Genomic DNA, 23,898 nt, shown 5'->3' on the forward strand with positions numbered 1-23,898 from the left:
AAAAATAAATCAAATCCTAAGCATTCAAAAACAAACTGAAAGCAAAAGATTTTTTGCAGTGGAGTCCCCCTGCACTTCCACACCTGCAACTTATACATTCCAACCATATAAAGTGCACTTTGGCAGGGAAGGGGCAAATTCCCACTTTCAAAACATACCAAAATCTCACACAAGTAAAATACCAGTTCAAAAAGTGAATTTGAAAACTATTTTCCATTATTTCATGTGCTCAAACATTTGATAGTTTAAGCACTTAAAACTAAACCATGTATGCATGATTTTGTCATGGATGATCGACAATACAATAAGTAACTCACAAACAAATATGAATGTGCAATTGTGTGACAGAAAATGAGGAAATCAGAAGACATTGACAGCTTCTATTCCACTACCAATAAACCTCAGTTACAAAACCTAGTTAAAGCACCATCCAGCTAGTGGTACTATTAGGAAAAGGGTTTTTACTACAGTAATGTGTATTGTTAGAAGTATGAGCAAACAGGGGGCATGCACACATGCATGTACATACACAAACACAGGTAAATGCATTCATTCATACTTGCATAAAATCATGCATAAATGCATCATACAAGTATTTAAATATAAGTGTGTATATATATATATATATATATATATATATATATATATATATATATATATATGATTTTTTTTCCTTTAAAAGGCAGAGATAACAATGTCTAGTAAGAGAATGTTCTTGGCTCTGAAATGAATGCTTAAACTAAAGAAAACATGAAGAATTTTAATTCTTCCCTCTGTCTGGAAATGTTTCCCACTTAAGTGACAACTCCCCCAAATGTTGTTCATTATAGTCTCTACTTTCAGTGCAATAGCTGCTTTAATATTAAGTATACAGTAATAAAATAATTACAGTTATGGAAGTTTTCTTTATGTAACATTAAACAGATATAACTGGCTCTCGTTCAAGAGACGTCTCCTTTTCTAAAATAAGAAATAACTTCAGTCCTACTTATCCCTGCTGTGGCCATTCACTTTCCTGTTGCAGTTCAGTGTAGCTTTGGTTTATTAATGTTCTTAATTTACTGTTTAATAATTTCAATCCATTTGGCATCAGAAGGCTACGAGGGAGACAGCACTTGGGAGATTGTTCTTTAAAATGTTGTTAATGACTTGTTTATTTACCCAAATGTTGCTTTAATCTTTGGATGCAAGTAGCTGTTTTATGCATCCCCATATCAAAATTAAAGAGAACCAGGCTGTTCAGACTTAAGACTTTACTTTTGCTGGTAGCTGATATAGTACTGATTGTGCGTCTTTCGGCTTTTCCCATTAGGGGGTCGCCACAGCAGAACTCCGGTCCGCTAATGATTGGCAGTAGATTTTTACGTGCCGAGTTGCCATCTCTGATGCACAACCTTCAATGAAGGTATGCCCGTTCACGCATGTCTCCACACAGAAGACGCTCTAGCTGAGAATTGAACACGACGTCTTACTGTGAGGCGACAACGCTACTGCAGCACCACCACTGCAGTTAGCTGATATAGTACTGATAATGTTTAAAATGTGTAGTAATTTATGTTTTTATATTTTGTTGTTGGTAGTTTTGTATTCTGATATTTATTACACACTGTAAAGCACTTCAAAAACTGTACTGAAAACTTTATTTTCAGGTCAGTTATGGGACAGAAGAACCAATTTTAAGTGACCGTGTTCAGTTCCCTTCATTCCTAAGAAGTATTCCAAGCAATCTTGCTGTGATTGATGGTGTGATGCAACTGTTGCTTTATTACAAGTGGACATGGGTGAGTGTTTTAGTTCCACTGGATATATCTGCTCAGGACTCCACCCTGGAGTTAAAGAAGAGATTGATAAATGCTGGGATCTGTATTGAGTTGTTCCAGACAGTATCAAATGATGTGAGTGGACATTACAAATTAACAAATCTGATTAAAACACTGTCATCAAAAATTCTTATTGCAGCTGGTTCTGAAAGCTTACTAGAACTTCTTGACTATATGGTCAGTGAACACATATCTGGACTTACATGGATTATGCTAGATTGGTGGCCAGAATCTATGTCATTCTATTTTCCAAGATTTCACAGGCTGCTGCAAGGAGCACTTTGGTTTGTACCAGCTACAAAGCCATTAACTGGATTTAAGAATTTCCAAGAAAATGTTCATCCATCAAATGATCCAAGTGATGTGTTTGCAGTGATGTTCTGGGAAGAGATTTTGAATGCCAATGGCCTAAATACAATACCTCTTACATATTGCCTGACAACGACACAACCTTATGTACAGGAAAAGAAGATATAAAAACTGCTAGAGAAAGAAAAGGGATTATTTTTAGTGACATTGTATTCCTGCTTCATTATACAGCATTTAATGCAGTAAGTGCTGTTGTTTATGCGTTACATGAATTGCATGCCTGCACTGCTGGAAAAGGACCTTTCCAGAATGGATCATGTGCTCACTTTCCAGATTTTCAGCCCTGGCAGGTATGGGGAGCACACTCATTTCACATTTAATATTAACTTAGTACTTCGTTTTAATACAGCTTTACTGAATGCTAATTTCAGAAATAGTGTGGTAATCGTAGTCCCAGGTTTTGCACCTGAATAGTGGTCATCAGTGAAGAACACCACACTGCTTACATGCAAATACATTAAGTGCAGGTCATTCAGCTAAGTAAATGTAAAAGTAAGCAACACAGTAGCAGGGACACAAGCAAATAGTTCACCAACCAAAAATTCCAGAATATGCCATGGGGTGCAGATGAACAAAACCAATGCAGGTCAGGCATAAACAGTAGCTTTATTAAAAATATGATACTTTACAGTATCAAACACACTGCTTCATCAGATAATAAACAAGTATAACACTGTGATTACATACCCCCTGTAATTAAACAGCTAACCAAACAAATATACCTGCAGTTAAAACAGTCACACTCAAAGTACTAGTTCCACTGAAAGTGCTATACTCTATTCTATACAAAAAGCAACTAACCTACAGCTAAAACATTAACACTGTAAAGGTGCTGATTCCCCAGATGCCAGTATTAACAAGAACTAGTATTAAAAATACATCAAGACATACATAATAAAATATGTATATAATAACTCCATTTTAAAACTCAGTATGAACCATACATTTTTTCAACAGTTTATATACATGCTTCTATAACCTACATTTGAAAACCGTATTTATTAATAACAATTATGTAACTATTTGCTATAGCCCCTAGCTTTTAAAAAGGCTGTATAGGGACTTTATCATCGATACCATGTCCTAAATCAGCAAGCATTTGAATAATCCATCTTGTTTCTGATGATTCAGTCCTGTTCATAAAGTCACCTCCTCTGAGTGTGGCTGCCAGTGTCTCTAGTAATAGAAATATAAATTTACGTGAGGAATCATGTTCTGCAACATGTTTAACTAGGGCACTAACATTGTTGGAATTCCTAATGTTACTCAGATGTTCACTAATTCTATCCCCTGAGTCTTCTGCCATTTTTTCCAACATAGAATGATTGACATTTGAAACAGTGAGCTAAATACACAACTGACAAGTGCTGCAATTAGCATATACATTAAATTTAAACTGTTTCCCTGTATTGGGGTGTACAAATAGACTAGTAGGATCAGTGTAGACATATAGTTTGTATTGGTTACAGGGAAATTTACCAACTATGCTGATTGTCTTTGTATTTGAAGGAAGCTTAGGGCAACACAAAATTCTATTCAGGTTCTTTTTGATTTTGAACACAAAATTTGGATGCTCGCCCACAATTTCTTTGATCTTTGGATCAGATGTCAATATATGCCAAATTTTTCTTATATATTTCAGTAACCTGTTTAACATGACTGGAATAAAAGAGTGGTATCCTTAAACTGTTATTTTCATGGCTCATACAAGGTTGTTACTGTTGCCTGTATCCATGTGTGAAGAGTAATATGGTCTAGCATGTGTGGACCTAAGTCCTTTAGCCTGGTCTAATGTTGCCACTATTTCACCATCATTGTATCCCTTTTCTATACATCTATGTCTTAAGTCATCGAACTCTTGCAAAATTTTCTCATTACTTACATTTAGGTGAGAAATTCTCATACTTTGCCCTTTAACCGCATTAGTAAAAATATGCCTAGGGTGCATACTATGTCTGAGAAGAAGTACATTACGATGGCATTCCTTTCATTGTGGCTACAACCAGAGTAAAGCCACACCCCTCGCATCACCAGTAACCCCACCCACCCCACCCCTCTTCCTGCCATATCCCACCCATTTTGTGACATCACAGTGACATAATTTGATGGGGAATGCCCACTTTTTCTGCTCACGCTGCCTGTTTTCGGCTGATTTACTATGCTTTTTTACAAAAAAGCATAGTAAATCAGCCGATTTACAAACTCCGATAGTCTGTTCCCTTTTTTAAAACAGAATACTGGAGTTTGTACAGTGTTTTCCATTTGATTTCCAGATAGTCTGGAATAAAAATGAAGGGGTGGCAACCCTATATAGAGCCCTACTGATATGTGACAAAGTACAGGCAGAAGCACAGTAACAGCTGCAAAAACTAAGAGCATAAATTTGCAATGACCATGCGTGGACATTAATTGTATGTTTTTACATAAGAAGCAGATGTCTGTCACAATTAATCGACAACACTACATCAGATTACAAGAAGTATGCAATACCATAGTTTTCTTAAATTACCACTTAAAAAAAGCATGTGGGTGCTGTCATGCAAGTCTGCAAAATATTTTGTGTTTATAGTACATTTGTTAGCTATTTAACCAGACAGGAAGGAAAAATAAGTGGGAGTTTGATGCTTTACAAAACAGTGATCATTCCCAGTGCTATGGAGCTAGGTTTTAAATTTGACAGGAGGAGGGCAACAAAAAATGTGTCCCACTGTAAGGAAGGAAAGGCTGACAACAAAACAGTACATTAGTCTGGTCACCTGCTGTGAGCTGTCAATCACATGCAGATAATGGGTCAAATTACCCTTAGCTCTTTGACAGCTAGGGAAGGTAGGTGTGTAGGGAGAGAGGGGGGGACACCTTGAAGAACTAGATTTCAGCCTTCACAAAAGAAATCAAGTTAGCATTTCAAAGAAGAGCAATAAAATGCACTTTTCAGTTCTGTTCTGTAGCATTTGCACTGCTTGCATTTGAAGTAGTCATTGAAAAAGGATAACATTTTAACCAAAAGTAGGTGACTATAACACAGCAGTGAATGCCTGCAAAATCAGTGAACTCACAGGAGTTTTAGGGAAAACATGGCAGATCCGGTGCAATTTTTTGAGACAAACAATGCATTCTGGGAAAATTAGAGGCAGACTTCTTCTTACGGCTTTTTCCCGGTTAAGGTTCACCACAGTGGATCACCTGTCCGCTCATGACTGGCAGTGGAGTTTTACAGTGTCAAGTTGCCAGCCTGGTGCCCAACCTTCCACAGAAGGCACACACATGCACACACTCACACCTAGGGCCTATTTAGTGTCCAATCCACCTACAGCATGTCTTTGGGATGTGGGAGGAAATCAGTGCACCTGGAAGAAACCCACACGACCACAGGGAGGACATGCAGACTCTGCACATAAGGCACCCCAGCCTAGGATCAAACCGGAGAACCTCTTGCTGTGAGGTGGCAATGCTAACTGTTGCACCACTGTGGCCACCCCTGTAAGCTTAGAGGCAGACTAAATAGTCAGAATTATTTCAAGATGCCAGACCCCATGTGGTCAGAGTCAGAAATTGCATATAAAAATATCTAAAAAGCTCTAAATAGTCCCAGGGTGGTGTTAAAATGTAGGAAATACCAAACCATGATGAAATAAACATGTTTTTTGAGTCTGTGGGTGCAGTTGTCCATTAAAGGACTTAGGTCCACACATGCTAGACCATATTACTCTTCACACACGGATACTTTCAACAGTGACAGCCTTGCACAAGCCATGAAAAAAATAACAGTTTCAGGATACCAGTCTTTTATTCCAGTCATGTTAAACAGGTTACTGAAATATATAAGAAAAATTTGGCATATATTGACATATGGTCTAAAGATCCAAGACATTGTGGGTGAGCGTCCAAATTTTGTGTTCAAAAACAAACAGAACCTACATAGAATTTTATGTTGCCCTAAGCTTCCTTCAAATATAAAGACAGTCAGCATAGTTGGTACTTTTCCCTTTAACCAATACAAACTATATGACTACACTGATGCTACTAGTCTATTTGTACACCCCAATACAGAGAAACAGTTTAAATTTAATGTATATGCTAATTGCAACATTTGTCATGTTGTGTATTTAGCTTACTGTTTGAAATGTCAATACGAAAAAACACACTTCTGGATTAAAAAATCCAATAGAAGTCTCCATGAAAACAAAAAGAAACAGCACAAAAGAAGCAGCACAAAATGGATAGAAGAATAATTTCTTTACTGGATTCTGGTACCTCGGCCTTCGCCTTCATATGGAATAATGATGTAAAGCACAAACCAGTATAAATACACACCTCACACAATCAATCAAGTAATTAAACAATTAATCCATCAATAAATGAGTATTTCACTACTTAAAGAAATATATATAATAAATACACATCTAAGCTCCTATATACAGAATATACTGTGTATACATACAAAATAAATAATATTAAATATATTATACATCTAAATTCATACCATTGGGAAATAGTGTTCCATAATTTATAATAAATTTGGATTCCATATTTAGTAATTTCATCTGAAAATTTATATTGCTTTCCCCCATTCCCCATGGTCTTGCCAAAATACTGAATTTGAAACCAGTTTGTTCTCCATTATGAAATTGATGAAAGTGGCTTGCAACTGGACTGTCAAGTCTACTGTTCCTAATATCCCCCAGATGTTCCAAGATTCGTAATTTAACCCTGCGTTTCGTTTGTCCTATATACCATTTTTGTTCTAAACAATTACACCCAATAATATAAACCACCCCAGAAGAATTGCAGTCAAAATGATCTAAAGCATGGTATGTAACCCCATTAATTTTAAGGCCATCTAAATTAACAATTTTATCACAAACCTTGCATTTATTGCAAGCAAAAGAGCCTGCATTTGCAGCCCTATTCTTTTTACCCTTACATCTAACTAATTCCTTTAGATTTTTGCATCTAGTATAAGAAAAAATAATATTCTTTGGAATTAAGTTCTTCAAAAAATCGTCACTGATTATAATAGGCCACATGTTCAATACAATTCTCTTTAAAATTGAAGAAAAAGGAGAGAATTTGTCTACAAAGAATATTTTATCCATCTCCACAAAATTCTCTTTCTTAGAAAGAAAGGGTTTGTTCACAAATTTCTTCCTATCCTTTACTACAGCCCCCTCTTGATTCAAATTTAACATGTTTTCCACTTTGGTTCTGTGTGAATAAACAATATTCCTGGAATAACCTCTGTTCATTAATTTGTTACAAATAATGTCAAATTCCCTTTGGATATTCACCTTTTCTGATGTATTCATAGCAATTCGTCTAAATTCACCAAAAGGCAAAGACTCAATTAAAGAATTGCTATGCATACTGGTCGCATGTAGAAAATTGTTCACTGCTGTTTTTTTGTGAAAAGGCTTGTGTTCGACCATCCCCTTTGTGTCAATATAAAAATGCACATCCAAAAAATCCATGTTCCTTATATTTACCTGATATGTAAAATCTAATCCACATGGATTCAATTTCAAACCTGTAATGAAATCATCAAAATCTCTTGGATTACCCCTGCATAAAAACAAGAGGTCATCTATGAATCTCTTATAAATCAAAACATTATTCTGAAAAAACTTTGTAGTATAAATAAATAAATTCTCAAAGTGGCCCATGAACAGGATGGCATATGACGGTGCAAAGCTAGCACCCATGGCCGTTCCCTCTTTTTGCAAAAAATATTTTTTATTGAATTCAAAAACATTATGAGTGAGACAAAATTCCACCAGTGAAATAATGAAATAAGTTTTGGGTCCTTCCCCCATGAATGTATGAATGGCCTCTAGACCCCATTGTGTAGAAATAGAAGTGTATAATGAAACAACATCTACACAGGCCCAATAATAATCATCTTGCCAAATCTTTCCTCTGAAACTGTCACACACCTCTTTTGTATTTTTCACATGTGATGGAATTCTCACTAAATATTCTTTTAATATAGAGTCCAAGAATATACCCACATTTTGTGAAAAGGCTCCTTTTCCTGAGACTATTGGACGTCCCGGGGGATTTATCAAATCTTTATGTATTTTTGGCAAAATAAAAAAACTGGCATCATTAGGATTTTTAATATGTAACTTCCTAACATCACCCTGGGAGAAGAAGCCAAGCCTTTCACCTTTCTCTAACAATTCCAAAAGTTTGTTATTATACTCAGTGATGGGATTTGTGGATAAAGACATGTATACCCTGCTATTTGAAAGCAAATCAAGCGCTATAGAATTATATCTATTCCTATCAAACACAACCCAATTTCCACCTTTGTCTGATTCCAAGAATACATATTTTTCACTCATCTTTCTCAGCTCACATAAAGCTTGCCACTCATCCTTGCATAAATTATAACTTTTCATATGTTGTTTAAATAAGAAATATTCATCAATAACCTGCTTATATAAAGCTTTCTCAAAAAAATTTATGCAAGAATTATTCCTGGTAGGATTGAATTCACTGACACATGGGACCTTAGGAATAATGAGTTTGCCATAACCTGTATTATATTCAAACATCCTATTGGTCTTATCAGCATTCATGTTCACAATACTTTCAACATCACCATGAATATCAATTAAATCATTTTCATAAATGAAAATGTCCATTAATGAACTATCCAAAATTGAATCATTAACAGCATCATCACTTTCATCAACATTCTTATTCAGACCAATATCTAATGTTTGTCTATAAAAATGAACTTTCAAATACAATTTTCTACAGAAGGCCTTAACCTCCAAAAGAACCTCCGCAAGTGAGGGGATATGTGTAGGAATAAATTTCGTGCCTTTTTGTAAAACACTACACATGCTTTCAGTTAATAGACAATCTGACAGATTAATTATATTCAAACTATCCTGGTACGAAATGGTATTAACTGAGTTATAAGAATCATTACAAACAAACGAAAAAATTGGTCTTGAAAAAACAGACCTTGTTATTAATAGTCCATTAGTATCTTTTGTTCCCTCTCTGCTGAAAACGCCGGTTCCGACCTTTCCTTTGAGTCGATCCCTCACTGGAAGAAGCACCTGAATTTAATGTCTCATTCGAAAGACCCTCCGTACTGATATTCTCAAACGAAACACTTTTTTTACTTGAGCCTGCCTCTACGGAGGAAGTGGAAGTGTCCTTGGTGTTCCTTTCATTTCGCGCTCTGAATCTGCCGTTGTTCCAAGTAGTTCTGCCACGCCCCCTCTTAAGGTTGTATTGCCATGAAAAGATTTTACCGGTACTATAGTCATTTTGATCCCTTGTAAACTTCCTTTTCTTACGTAAAATGACCTGTTGCTCAATTTTGGAGACTTTTAACTTGATATTTACAATATTCTGCTCACAATCTGAGTCAGAATGCTTTGAAAAAAGTTCTCCTTGCATGGAAATAATTTCAGAACGTATTTTATCAAGTGTTCTCTCATTCCGTTTAACTAAGATTTTCAGCCAACCCAAAGTGCATTTTAAAGAGACCTCTTTCCACTCTTCAAATAAGTCGGCGTCATCATCCGAAAATTCATATGCCGGTAAACGGTCTACTGAGACCTCTAGGGTAATATTAGAATCAATATACTTTTCTAATAGTTTGATGTCATAAAATACTGTTGCCTCTTTCACCATTAATTTTTCCAACTCTTCAAACGAGCCAATACCTCATCCGAACGTTGCAGCCACGGATCAGAGGAAGCCAACTTATTTTCTCTCTCCTCCATACTGAAGAAAAATCCAAACTGGTTGCAGATCTATGAATAGTCCCAGGTGTTTTAGCTGCTCCATTGGTACTCATATTCAATACGAAAAAACACTTCTGGATTAAAAAATCCAATAGAAAACAAAGAAACAGCACAAACTGGATAGAAGAATAGAGTATTTCACTACTTAAAGAAATATATATAATAAATACACATCTAAGCTCCTATATACAGAATATACTATAATATTAAATATATTATAAATCTAAATTCATACCATTGGGAAATAGTGTTCCATAATTTATATTAGGAACAGTAGACTTGACAGTCCAGTTGCAAGCCACTTTCATCAATTTCATAATGGAGAACAAACTGGTTTCAAATTCAGTATTTTGGCAAGACCATGGGGAATGGGGGAAAGCAATATAAATTTTCAGATGAAATTACTAAATATGGAATCCAAATTTATTATAAATTATGGAACACTATTTCCCAATGGTATGAATTTAGATGTATAATATATTTAATATTATTTATTTTGTATGTATACACAGTATATTCTGTATATAGGAGCTTAGATGTGTATTTATTATATATATTTCTTTAAGTAGTGAAATACTCATTTATTGATGGATTAATTGTTTAATTACTTGATTGATTGTGTGAGGTGTGTATTTATACTGGTTTGTGCTTTACATCATTATTCCATGTGAAGGCGGGTACCAGAATCCAGTAAAGAAATTATTCTTCTATCCAGTTTGTGCTGCTTCTTTTGTGCTGTTTCTTTTTGTTTTCGTGTTTGAAATGTCAGCCATTCTATATTGGAAAACCTGACAGAAGACTCAGGGACAGAATTAGTAAACATGTGAGTAACATAATGAATAACGACAATGTTAGTGACATAGTTAACCTGTTACACAACACGACTCCTCACATAAATTTATGTATCTAGTACTAGAGACATTGGCAGCCACCCTCAGAGGAGGTGACTTTATGAACAGGACTGAATCATCAGAAACAAGATGGATTATTTGTATATATGCTGATTTAGGACAGGTTCTCAATGATACACCCCATGTACAGCCTTTTTATGAGGTAAGGGCTACAGGATATACTTACATAATTTTTATTAATAAATATAATTTTCAAATATAGGTTATATAAGCATGTACATAGACTGTTGAACAAATGTATGGTTCCTACTGAGTTTTAAAATGGAGTTATTATTATATACATATTTTATGCATGTCTGGATGCATTTTTAATAATAGTTCTTGTTAATACTAGCCTCTGTGGAACCACTACCTTGACAATGTTAATGTTTTAGCGGTAGGTTAGTTGCTTTTTCTATAGACTAGCATAAAGCAATTTCTGTGGACCTAATACTTTAAGAGTGTGAATGTTTTCCTGCAGGTATTTCAGCTGGTTAGCTGTTTAATCACAGGGGTATGTAATCACAGTGTTATACTTGTTTTATTATCTGATGAAGCAGTGTGTTTGATACTGCAAAAGCATCATACTTTTAATAAGGCTACGGTTTTATGCCTGACCTGGATCGGTTTTGTTCATCTGCACTTCGTGGTAAATGTAAAAGTGTTTTAAGAATCATGCACACTTATGGCCAAAGCACAGAACACCTGACATTAAGCATTAAGTATATGTGAAAGACTACATGAAAGCCTTACGCTTCATATAAATTCATATGTACTCAGATTTTGCAGACAAATGCAGTAACAGTATGTGGTCATGATTGAAAGATATAAGGCAAGCAGCAGACAGTGCAGCTTTTATTATTATTTTATAAAAATATAGAGATTTAAAACGTTTCATATAGGGTTATCCTATGTGGCCACAATGATGGGTTTCTTAAAATGATGTGAAGGGGGAGATATGAAAAACTGAAAATGGAAAGACATACTAAAGAGGGGAACACAGAAGAATAACATCAGCAGCATTGCACTAGAGGAGGTGGGAGAGGAGTTTTTTATGGGGGATAGACTACTCTATTTTTTCAAATTTTATTTATTTGAGAGGGTAACATGGGTTGGACATAGTATACAGGATAAGGGAAGAAAGACAGTGAAGATGAGTGCATCCCCACAACTGTCTGCAGTCCAAAAGGCCTGAAACATTTCCAATGTCTGATAATGTTGCAGTGGAGGACTCCAATTTTGAGGGGCAGGGGTGTGTGGTGGCACAGTAGTTACTGCCATCTAGGCAGTGAATCTTCTACCCACTGAAGATGATCTTTGATTGGCTGAAGCCATCTGTCTGTGGCCTGTTTCACCACATCCTCAACCAAGTGCAGAAGTCCACGTTCCATGAGGTTTGCCAGGCTGCCACATGCCAGGGTGTCTACAGGACTGGTGCAACCACCCTGTCCCTGGGAGGAAATCTCTGGACTGGCTGAGATTGAACACTACCTAATATGGCAATCACACAGCTGGGCCACTCCTTGCGAAAGTGGATCTATTAAAAATGAGCAGAAATGGGACAGAAAAAAGGACAAAGAAAAACATAATAAAAATAATAAAAGGAGAGAAAAGGGGGACAAATAAGAAATACAGACAATAAAGTCATGTATAATGCTACAAATCATCATTCAGGTTATTATTATCAATCAATTTTATTTTTATTAAATCTTTAACTAAAAAGAAATGTATGGAAAATGCTTATGCATATATAGAACAATTAATTTATTGTCATCAAGTCTTGGTGTTTAAATTTGCAGTCTACCGACAGTAACATAAGAACTGGTAAATTTCTGCCCATTATGGATTTGGTTGATACATACACTCAAACATACCTGTGAAAGGAATCAGTTAAAGACAGAAAACTTCATTTATTATTTGAAATTTCTTTTTGATTGGATTGTAATACTGCAGTGAAATTACATTCTTTATTTATTTATTTGTTTTACATTTGCTTACCGGGATAGTCCGACTGGATACATGTCCAGTTTCAGTGGAGACCCGGGGAGAAAAGCTCCAAAAAGACATTCAACAAACTGTTACATTTTTACAGTTTAAAACACAAAATAAAACACAAATAAAAGGATTTTTACACAGATGTAAACAAACACAAAAACAGATAAACAAATTATTACATTTTTACTCAGATGGAAAATTCTAGACAGTGTTTTTAAGAATGATAGGGTATTGAATGCCTAGTAGGCTAACCTGGTAGTAGATCCAAGGAGATCATAGGATTTATAAGTTAAGAAACAATAAAGTTTAGGCAGAAGTCCTCCATCTGCACACGAGTGATGGTTAGAGTTAGTCTGGATTAGGACAAGGACATAGCCACCGTTTTTTAAAGTACTGAATCAGGCTTTTCTTGAATTGAGGTAGAGAGAGTTCAGATGTAAGATTAGCAAGAAGAGAATTCCAAGCTTTGCCAACAGAGTTAGCAAATAGAGATTTACTGGCTGTGTTGTTGGATTTGAGAGTTTGAACTAGTAGTCTTCCAGATGAACGAAGTGCGCTAAGGTTACTGTAGGGGGTGACGAGGTTTTTAAGTACGGTTGTATTATCTGGTTGGTACAGGATCTTGTGTGCAACTATTAGTTAACCTGAAGTAGGTTAGGCAGTTCAAGCCATCCTAGTAGATTTAGGTTATGACAGTGATGAGTTCTGTAGGCTGCATCAGTAGCAAATCTAACAAAGTGATTCTAGCTGTCAGAAAGTTTATTTAGGTCAGTTTTGCTGAGGTTTGTAAATAGAGGGGAAGCATAGAGGAGGGTGGAAAGTAGATGTGTACGAGAAATTACAGTTCTGGGTAATGGTATTAGGAAGGGCTTGATCTTATATAGTGAGCCAAGTTTTTTATTAACTGTTTTAATAGTTTTATTGATATGTAGATCAAACTTAAGGTTATTATCTATTATAACTCCAAATAGTTTGATTGAGGAATCTGGGGAAATAATGGTGCCGTTGTTGTATTTTAATATAAAAGTTGTAGGGGCAGACCTGTGAGTGGGGGAGGAAGAGCAGCAGTTTGGTTTTATTAGGATTTAACATGAGACAACGGTTAAGGAGCCAATTTTCAACTATGTTAAGAGTATTTTGGGATAGAATCTGCAACTCCATAGGTGAAGGTTCGGAGCATAGTAAATTGGAGTCATCCACATATTGAATGCATGTTGCATTTGGGATGACCTTATACAAATCATTAATGAAAATGGAAAATAGTAGTCAACCTAGTATGGAGCCTTGGGGTACTCCGAGGGTGATGGGTAAAAGGGTGGATAGTTTGCTCTGCCATAGGACAGCCTGTTGTCTACCACTGAGATATGATTGAAACCATTGGAAGGCCTGGTCTTCTAGGGAGATGGATTTCAAAGTGTTTATGAGTATTTGGAGGTTTACCATATCAAAGGCTTTTGAAGGATTGAGAAAAGTAGCAGAGGAAAGTTTATTATTGTTTCGGTGTTGGTTAATGATGTTAGAGAAGGGGAGGAGGGCTGAGGTTGTACTATGGAATGGTCTAAAGCCATGCTGGGTGTTGGCTAGAAGATTATTATGGATAAGCTAGTTTAGGAGTTGATTGTGGATGCATTTTTCCATAATTTTAGCCAAGGGTGACAGAATAGCTATGGGTCTATAGTTTGAAAGTTCAGTAGAGCTACCCACTTTATGGAGTGGGATTACATGCGATATCTTCCAGACAGAGGGAATGGAATCTTCAGTTATAGTTCTATTGATAAAGATATTAATGGGGTATGCTATGGCATCTGCAGTTTTTTGTAGATATTCTGCAGGGAGGAGATCAGCCAACAGGGTGGTAGGTTTCAGTTTTTTAAGTAATTTTTGGACCAAAGATGTGCAAACTGGCTTGAAGTTAAAGGGAAGTTGGGAGCAGGGTGTAGTGGCCGGAGAATATGGGCATCCAGGGGATAACTGGTTAGCTAGGTTCTGGATGGTTGTTGTAAAGAAGCTGGTAAAGGGATTGGCAATTTCTGCTGGGGGGTTTTGTTTAGAATCCAAGGAGGTAGGATTGGAGGACTGCCCTGGACTAAGGAGTTTGTTTATACCTACCCAAAACTTTTGTGGCTTGTTTTGGTGTTTTAGTTCTTCTATTACCATTATCTATAAATACTCTTGCAGTTATATACATCAATGAAATTAGTTAAAGACAAGGAAAAAAGCGTTTCTAATTTCTGTTTTTTTAAATGGCAAGGGTTTATTCATACTTGTCAGCACCCTCAACCAATCTGGTAAGTGTCTTATGCTGCTGACTACACTGTTATAGTTCATTTCCTTTTCTGCTAGACAGGGAAGACATCAGAGCCTTGTCATTTGCCTATGTCTCAGATTTTTTCCTTAACCTTTTTGATATGTTTATATGTCTACTTGTACTCTGCAAGACATTTAGGTGACCACTGTAGTTGATAGTTATATCTGCTTATTTCTTTAAATATTTATTCACATGTGAATTATTATAATGTGCTAATATTTCCTTTAATGCAAGTTATAAATAGTAGGAGTGCATCCTCCTTCAAATAGTAACACCTTTATATGTGAGGGCAAGGCCTGTGGAATCTTACTGTAGACTTTCAGTGTAGGTTCTACTTTCAGCTATGGTTTGCATACGTAACTTGCAGTTTTATGTAACACTCAGCAACTTTTCTTTAGGAATAGGCAAAAGCTGTATATACATATAGAAGTGTAACAATTGAAAGGAAGTTTTCACTTCCTTTCAATTTAACCTCCATTAAACAAACATATTAACTGTTACTGATGGATACTGTACGTATACTTCAGGACAACAATGTGTATTTTGATAATTTTTTTGCTTAATCAATGTAAACAGGTTATGGAATTGTTTATAAAATGTAAACAGAAGTAATACAACTGGTCATCTCTCGCTAAACTATGTGCTGGTTGTTCAGTTAACACTGCAAACTCCATCATCTCCTTCAGCCTTCACTTTGACTAGGGTGTGTTGCCTTTTTGAGTTCAGCCATCTTGTACATGTAGTTAATATTGTAGAATAAATGTCTGTCTTATACAGTTTTCATACTACTGAATTTTTTCTAGTTTATACACACAATCTTTTCTTTACAAAAATGGTACAGGTGTAGTTCAACTGCTATCTCAGATAATATCTAATATAAATGAAATTATGTGGTAATGAAACATTATGTTTTGTTTCTGTACAAATACATGCAGTTTTATTTATATATATATATGTATATATATATATATATATATATATATATATATATATATATCTATATATACATACATACATACACACACACATATATGGGATCACTACTAAATATTGAATTACGGAATCCTGAGAATCTGAAAACCTAAGACCAGAATCTCGAGATTCCGTAATCTCGAAAGTAAAAAAATAATAATAAATGTCAAAAAAAAAAAAAAAGATTTAAACAGGTGTCCCCCCTGTACCACCCACACCCCCTGCAACTTAAATATACCAACTCAGAGATCGCACTACAGTGAAGTGAACGGCAAAATTTCCATTCCACTCTGCACGACACTATTTTGCCATTCACTCTATTGTTGTGCAATCTCGCAGTTGGTATATTTAAGTTGCAGGGTGGGGCTGACCTGCATATGCTTTCCAAAATGTTTTTTTTTTTTGTTTTCGAGATTATGGAATCTTGAGATTCTGGTCTTCGGTATTCAGAGTCTCTGGATTCCGTAATTCGATATTTAGTAGTGATTCCATATATATATATATATATATATATATATATATATATATATGCATACTTACATATACATATATATATATATATATATATATATATATATATACATACTTACATGTTGTCTTTCGGCTTTTTCCCGGTAAGGGGTCACCACAGCGGAAATCCAGTCCGCTAATGATTGGCAGTAGATTTTTATGAAACGCCAAGGTGCCAGCTTGACGTCCAACCTTCAATGAAGGAATGCCCATTTACGCATGCATGTCTTTCAAAAGCTACTCAACTGCGGGAAGGACATGCAGACTCCACACAGAAGGCACTCCTAAGCCAAGCCGGGAATCGAACGACAGAACCTCTTGCTGTTAGGTAACAACGCTACTGCAGTACCACTGCGTCTTTATTCATAAATAATCATTTGTATTTTTACATAAAATTATATTACAACATAAACATTCCATACTTGTATTCAGATACAATTATGTGTACAGATATGTTTATACTTTTTTGGATTATAATAATATATAGATACATATCTGCTGCTTCAAATATTTTGTCCAGCAAATACATTCAACTCTGCAACCTTTATTTTCTATGTTTAATATGGCCAAGAAAATTAAAACAGAAAATAAATACTACTAAAGAATGCTGGCCTTCTTGCCATCACATGATCTACCAACTTAACCAGATGGTTGGGCCTTCATTTCTGTAGGTCATCATACTTGTGTCAGTATGGGGGCAAGATTAGCTGATCCCAGTCTGTGATGATAGGTAGTGACTCAGCTCCTGCCAGATGTCAGGTCCATGAGGGCAGGACTCAGTCTTATCCACGTACAAATTCCAAAGAAAGTGGAGTGCTATTGTGGTCTCCTTGACTGACAAGCTCAGAGCATGGCCTCATGCCTTTACAGGTGCTGCTATCATTAGAGATGCCAGAACCAGAATGAAGAAAGAATGAGCAGGCCTTTAAATGTCCTTCTATTCCTATGTGGCAGTATTCCTAACATGAGGGAGATTCCGCCTAGGTCACCCAAATTTCCAGCCAGTATACCAAAGACTTAAGTTACTGCAAGGTACATGTGATGTTGCAGATAATACAGCCAAGTGTCAGCCATAAAAGTGACATCTGCACATACTGTCCTCATAAGTTCTCTGCCACCAGTCCTAACGACAGCCTCCAGCCATCCCTGTGATCACTAAAAGTTATTATTCTATTCATATTCAGGTAAGTGCCCCGTTGGGTAAATTCTTTTATGCTTTTGCTACTGCATGCTTGTTAGAGGTTAATGTCATACAAGAGGGGCAAGTGCCATTGCGGAAGACACAGTCCACACAATGAGAGCCACGACTAGTGTCTTTTTTGTATGGAGTCTGATCATGACTACAAGCCCTGTGCCATATGTCAGGCGTTCATCCCTAATAAAACTCTCTGCCATCATCTGTCTGCCTTTAACATTTATCTAGAAAACAAGAGTCTTAAGAGGTTAGTCTTAGGTATGGAAGGTACTGTTCATCAGTCGGATGAGCCTCTGAAGAAAAAGGTTAACAAAGGTAAGGTCTGAATCTTTGGCTGCACCTCTGGTCCTGGACATCCCTGTCAAGGCCACTGAAGGCCTGGAGGCTTGTCCAATTGCAGGTCCTTCTCCTTCTGCGGGTGCTACTCTAGAAGCTGCTAGGGAGGGTAACAACAGCATATCCGCAGAAGTCTTACAGATGTCTGTTTGTATAGCATTATGGGAACCATAGCTTGTTCCTTGCAATGTTCTATGCAGTACCTCTCCTGCCCCTTCCATCAAGGTTGTTCCATGTCCTATCCAGAGCCCAGGCCTATATTGGCTCTTCCTCCCCTCTCTAGTCTAGGACTTTCTTTAAATAAAAACAATGTTCCTCCAGTCAGGAGCCTCACTCTTTCAAAGGACTTTGAATGCTTTCCAGTTACTTAGGCCTTCTTCCTCACCACGTCCTACACCTGCAACCCCTACCACCATCCTTCATCTACTGAATCAGAAGCATCTCAGGAAGATGAATCCTCTTCAGATGAATTCTTTTCATATTCCTCTCAGATAGATTCTCCCTTGGAATATGCTTCCCCTGATGTAGATTCCAATAGTAGAGATTCTCCAGCAGAGGATATTTCCTTTGGAGAAACTATCCCCAAAATGAGTGAGTTTTTCAAATGGGAAAGCTCTCAAGTCACAGAGGTACAGAATAGGTATTATAACCTCTTACGGATGAACTCTCCTGCTCATTCAGCCATCCCATCTGTCTTGCCAGCCTTTCAACATCCTTTCCTTGCTGCATCTAAACACCCTGATTCTCAACCCCCTGCACTCAAAAGGCTAGACAGGTTCTATAATGTTCATGAGGACAGCAGCTACTTATATGAATGCCCTCTTGCAGACCCAGCTGTGATCTATTTGTCTGCTGATAAAACTTCTAAATTATTGCCCTCCACCAAGCTTCTTCCCTCTGATAAAGACAGCAAGATGATGGAGAGAATTGGGAAAAGGTATACACCTCTTTCACTCTGGTCTTTAGGGCCATCAACTATCAGACACACATGTCCAAGTATGTTTTGGTTCTCCTTTGGCAAGCATCCAAATCACTGACAGATCTCCCAGACTGGAGCAAAAACCCAGCTCTCTTCCCTTTTGGGGATTTCATCTCAGATAAATAGACATTCTATTAAATGCAGCTATGATGCAGCATAAATGTCTCAAGATCAGCAGCATCTGGATTTGTCCTCAGGAGAGTTTCCTGGCTGAAATTATAGCCCTTTTCCCAAGGACCTCAACGCAAAGATCATGGATGCACCTTTGGACAATGCTTTCTTCTTTGGTTCTAATGCTGCAGCCCTCTTCAAAACCTTTCAAGAGAAAGAGAAAGATTTCAGGAGCTCAAACATATCTTTCTCTCCTGTTCCTAAATTTCATAAGAACTACCCATCTAGAGTGAACTTTGCAAGAGGGAAAACTCATAGTCTTCCCCAACAACACAATAAGATTACATGCAGGCAGACACTTGCTAGGTCCCAGTCTTCCTCTGATCAGAAGACCCTCTTCCCATACAAACCATGTAGTCTGTGGCTACTTGGCAACACTCTCAGAAATTCCCCTTTCCCAGTGTCTTTCTCATTTCCTCTCAAATTGGACAAGCATTACCACAGGCAAATGGGTCCAGTTTATTGTTCAAAAGGCTGATTACATGACTTGGATAACCATTCTACCTTTGATGGGAATGCCATAACCACCAAAGGATCAGATCCACCTTTTTCCTCAAGTCATTCAAAACATGAAAGCACAAGGAACCATTCAGGAGGTTCCTGCTTCAGAAAGAGTAAAAGTGTTCTATTCCAGAATGTTTCTAATTCCTATTACTGCTACCTGAAGAGTACCTGGTCTCCATAGACATGAAGGATGCTTACCTCCACATCCCTATCCACTCTGTTTTCAGGAAATTCTTGCATTTTTCTGTTGCTTCCTCTCATTTTCAGTTTTGTGCTTTGCCCTTTGGACTCTCTATGGCTCCAATGGTATTCACAAAGTGCTTGGTTCCTGTCACTGCCTTTTGCAGGCTCCAGGATAGTCTCATTTACCCTTACCTGGATGGCCTGCTAAATCAAGTAGAACACACAGTCACCTTGCAACAGAACCATCAAACCACCATCTCCATACTCCTCAGCCTGGGGTTCACCCTCAACTACAGCAAGTCTTCGCTGACACCCTCTCAGAACCAGTTTTTTTTTTAGGTTGCAGGATAACAACAGACCTTATGATGGCCTTTCTATCCCCACAAAATACTCAAGTTCTACAAACTTACTTCCTACAGTTGCTTCCACTGTTATCTCTGACTGCCAGGGAGTTCCTTAGGATGCTAGGGTTCATGGCTTTTGTTATACCAATGCTAACCTTAGCCGGGCTTCACATGCAAAAATTACACTATTTTAAAACTCTCTGGTCACAGCATGTTCATCCTCTAGAATCTGTTTCTCCACTTCTTTCATGTCTGAAGAAAGAATTGCGTTGGTGGGTTCAACAAATGTCCCAGAATCCAGGACTCCCCTTGCAGTCACTACCTCCAGTTCAAGAACTGCTCACAGATGCTTCAGGTCTGGGGTGGAAGGCAACTCTGAGAAACCTAAAAGTACAAGGTCTTTGATCTCCCTCCATAAAGAAGCAACACATCAACATCAAAGAGAGAGGGCTCTGATCCTGGCCCTACAAGCCTTGAGGGCTCTGATCCTGGCCCTTCAAGCCTTGAGGGCGCTGATCCTGGCCCTTCAAGCCTTGAGGGAACTCATCCTGGCCCTTCAAGCCTTGAGGGTGCTGCTCCTGGCCCTTCAAGCCATGAGGGCACTGATCCTGGCCCTTCAAGCCATGAGGGCTCTGATCCTGGCCCTTCAAGCCATGAGGGCTCTGATCCTGGCCCTTTAGGCCTAGAGGACTCTGATCCTGGTCCTTCAGGCCTAGAGGGTTCTGATGCTGGCCCTTCAGGCCTTGAGGGCTCTGATTCTGGCCCTTTAGGCCTTCAGAACATTTCTTCTTTCAGGTCCTTTGAAACTGTTCACAGACAACACAACCTTTCTCTGGTATGTGAACAAGCAGAGGGGAACAAAATCTTATCTTCTTTGCAGGATAGCAATCAAAGCCTGGGAAATTGCTCTACAAGCAAAGGTAAATTTGACAGCTGTTTACATTCCATCAGCTCAAAATGTTCAGGCCGGCATACTGAGCAGATCCACAGGGATTTTTGGGGGGGTCTATATTACACTGTCAAAGCACTGTAACAGTGAACACCACATTGTTGACAAGTATTCAGCGAAATTCACTTCTGCGATTTGCTGAATACTTAAAGGGTAAACAAATACTTGCTCCACAACCCAACAGAACTAAATCTAACTAAACCAAACTCACCCATGTGGGCAGTTGCCCCCAACACTCCCTAACTAAATAGACCAACACTGAGATTTCACTACAGTGGAGAACAGGGCAAAATTGTGTAGTTGGCCAACTATGTCTTTGACCTTTAAGTAGTCATCAAATACTTGTCAATGATGTGGTGTTCGCTGCTAGAGTGTTTCAATGACATAACATATACCCATTTTTTGGACATTCTCCACCAGTGGGGTACACATTAAATAGATCTCTTTGCCTCCTCTGCCCTATAATTCTCATGGAAGCGGACATTGCTTTACGCATTTCCCCCTTCCCTCTAATTCCAAAGGTCATCCTGAAGGTTCAGAAGGAAAAAAAAATTGTTGGTGACCCCCTTTTGGCCAAGACAGCATTGGGTTCCTCTTCTCCCGCAATTAGCTAAGAGCAATCATCACAAGTTATCTCACAGGGTGGATCTACTCAGACAAGCCAAGGGATCTCTCATCATCCACATTTGTCATTACTGAGACTGACCTTGTGGATGACAGCCTTCCGATCCCTTTCAGACACTGTTTTGTCTGAAGATATGCTTCTTGTCCTGCAGGAGGCTAGGAAACCTACTACAAGGAGATCCTACTAATCCAGATGGAAGAGGTTCTCCAGCTGGTGTCTTGATAAGAGGATAGAGCCATTTCCATGGATATTCTTCTAGTCATTTCTTACTTATGTGAATTGCTCAAGGATGGAAGCCCATCTGTCAGCCATTTCTGCACGTCTGCCTTTGTCTCCTCCCTTAACTTTTAGATTAGCAGTCAAACTTTTCTTAAAAGGTGTCCTTCACATTAGGACACCAAGGAAACCTATTCCACCTCCTTAGGACCTACATTTACCTCTCAGGGTAAAACTCTGTCTTCCTCTGTTAAAGCACATTACACCAGAGTTGTGGCTTCACCTGGAGGCTTCTTTAAAGTACTGGACCCTGCTTCCATCCTAGATGCAATGATTTGGTCCTCAGCCCATACCTTAAAATACACTGCAAACTAGATTCAATTTCCAGAACTAGAACATGATTTGATAGAGGAACTCTGCATGTCTTTGTGGAAACTTATTTTGCTCATACCTCCTTCTCCCCATGCATGAGCTTTGGTATTCTCCATCATGTTATGAATATTGTAACCTGAGAATAGAAGGACATGGATTAGGTGTGAAAAATCTTACTAGAACAATAGATGCCCTCCTCTTACACAGTGAGAATAATGTAATCTGACAATAAAAGGACAAGGATTAGTTGCGTAAAATCTTACCATAACCAGAAAGGCCCTTCTCTTCCACAGTGAGAATACTATAACCTGAGAACAGAAGGACCTGGATTAGTTGTGTAAAATCTTACCTTAACAATAGATGTCCTCCTCTTCCACAGTGAGAATACTGTAACCTGAGAATAGAAGGATATGGATTAGTTGTGTAAAATCTTACCAGAACCATAGATGTCCTTCTCTTCCACAGTGAGAATACTGTAACCTGAGAATAGAAGGACATGGATTAGTTGTGTAAAATCTTACCAGAACCATAGATGTCCTTCTCTTCCACAGTGAGAATACAGTAACATAAGAATAAAATAACATGGATTAGTTGTGTAAAATCTTACAAGATCCATAGATGTCCTTCTCTTCCACAGTGAGAATACAGTAACATGAGAATAGAAGGACATGGATTAGTTGTGTAAAATCTTACCAGAACCATAGATGTCCTTCTCTTCCACAGTGAGAATACTGTAACCTGAGAATAGAAGGACATGGATTAGTTGTGTAAAATCTTAACAGAACCATAGATGTCCTTCTCTTCCACAGTGAGAATACTGTAACCTGAGAATAGAAGGACATGGATTAGTTGTGTAAAATCTTACCAGAACCATAGATGTCCTTCTCTTCCACAGTGAGAATACTGTAACCTGAGAATAGAAGGACATGGATTAGTTGTGTAAAATCTTACCAGAACCATAGATGTCCTTCTCTTCCACAGTGAGAATACTGTAACCTGAGAATAGAAGGACATGGATTAGTTGTGTAAAATCTTACCAGAACCATAGATGTCCTTCTCTTCCACAGTGAGAATACTGTAACCTGAGAATAGAAGGACATGGATTAGTTGTGTAAAATCTTACCAGAACAATAGATGTCCTTCTCTTCCACAGTGAGAATACAGTAACCTGAGAATAGAAGGACATGGATTAGTTGTGTAAAATCTTACCAGAACCATAGATGTCCTTCTCTTCCACAGTGAGAATACTGTAACCTGAGAATAGAAGGACATGGATTAGTTGTGTAAAATCTTACCAGAACCATAGATGTCCTTCTCTTCCACAGTGAGAATACTGTAACCTGAGAATAGAAGGACATGGATTAGTTGTGTAAAATCTAAAAAATTTTTTCCCA

General features: G+C 37.7%; 1 protein-coding gene across 1 annotated transcript in view; it reads left to right on the top strand.

Moving 5' to 3' along the window:
* Positions 1-23,898, top strand: part of LOC122799708 (ras-GEF domain-containing family member 1C-like) — a gene marked incomplete in the record, with an annotated part of 1,592,823 nt that overhangs the window by 1,460,428 nt on the left and 108,497 nt on the right.

The sequence above is a fragment of the Protopterus annectens genome, chromosome 4.part0, assembly GCF_019279795.1.
Source record: "Protopterus annectens isolate FY-2018-M chromosome 4.part0, PAN1.0, whole genome shotgun sequence".
Taxonomy (NCBI): Eukaryota; Metazoa; Chordata; order Ceratodontiformes; family Protopteridae; genus Protopterus; species Protopterus annectens.